We start from the raw sequence: 1,582 nt of genomic DNA, 5'->3' as shown, positions 1-1,582 counted from the left end.
GGGTATTATGTTTCATTTACATCTTAAAAAAATCACTGTTTATCTGAATTAAAATGCTCCTGGTCCTCTTATACTGTTATTTGCTAAAACTGAAGTTCTGGCAACATAGTCCATAGAAAGTTGCATAACTTACCCAAAGGTGGAGCCTCTTGATGGTTTGAATCCACCAGTAGCACCTTGGGAGAAAAAGAAAACCCTATATAGTGTCAGCTCTCAGTTGGTGCTGACTAGATGGCAATGAGCTTGAGTTTTGACTGGAAAGAGCTGTGTCCAGTAATGGACTAGAATGGCTCTGTCAGATACTGCCAGTCATCCCTGACTTCTTGGCCTTGTGTGCAGAAATTCCACTTCCTCCACACAGAGCCACAGGGCAATGCAAAATCATGAAGCACGCCAAGTTGACTTTCAGAGTCTCGCAGATCACCTTCTTCCATGCATCCTCTTTTGAATGAAGCCGTGCAGATCTCTCACATGCAGAAGTTTTCATTCAGCTCATATTTGATCTCCTTTGAAAAATACTTACAAAGCCATTCCTATGAAGGTATATGTATGAAGTAATGCATAACTTCTCTGATGGCATTTGTATTATAAGATGACTCTCTCAAAATAATTCATTTCATATTTGGGAATTTTACAGCTTCTCTGAGTTGTTATTGGAGGTGAATTCAAGGAAAAGGTTTCTTTCTGTTCTTTTGAAGGTAAGCTTTCAGTATTCAATAACTCTATCTTTTTACTGGTGTGCATGAATCTGAGATATAGGTCCCAGAATCCTGGGGGCTTGTTAGATGAAAGGGTTATACTTGAAAGCTCTTTAACTCATACTCAGAAAGGGGAGGAACTCCAAAATAACAACAAAACAAGCTGAATTCTAACTTCAAAACATATACATCTCGGAGATGCTTTTGCCCTGCAGTGTTATTTTTGTTAAACCTACTTACAAGGCATCCTCAGGAAAATCCTATGAGATGGACCATATTACACCCAGGTTTCAGATGAAGGAAGCAATTGAAGTTCAGAGAGTTTAAGTGACTTGCCCCAAATGAAAGAGTAAGTAAATGACAGAGTTGTGATTCAAAGGAGGGTTTTTTTTACTCTGAAGCCAATGAGCTTTGTCATGGTGGCCACCCACCCACAGTGCCTTCCAGGGAAGCCCCCCCTTAAAGCTGTTCAGAGTGTGAGTCTAGGGTGTGGTTGATGGATAGTAAATACCCCATGATTATTTTCATTGCGTAGTTTGGGAAAAAGCCATAATGCCAAACTGCTTCAGTTTCCCAGATAGGAAAATGATTCAGAATCATATGCTGTGGGGCAAACAACTTTGGTTGTGAATTTTTCTTTTCAGGAAGTTGGGTTTCTTTTTATCCATGAGTAAAGCCATTGTGATGATAAATAGGTCATGACACTACCATTGAGATTCAATTCTGAAAGAAGATTGTATGACTGAGCAGCTAAAAGGGAAGTGAGGCAAAATTGTGAAGTACGCAAGCTTCTTCTCTGGTGCCCTCCCACTGACCCTTTAAGATAGCTTCTTCCTCTATTTTCTTTACAGCCCTTCTATTTAACGGTTATGTTTAAAAGGAAT

This window comes from Elephantulus edwardii, unplaced genomic scaffold (genome assembly GCF_000299155.1).
Source record: "Elephantulus edwardii isolate Elephantulus edwardi_28Jun2011 unplaced genomic scaffold, EleEdw1.0 scaffold00007, whole genome shotgun sequence".
Lineage (NCBI taxonomy): Eukaryota > Metazoa > Chordata > Mammalia > Macroscelidea > Macroscelididae > Elephantulus > Elephantulus edwardii.
This window is presented reverse-complemented; position numbering follows the sequence as displayed.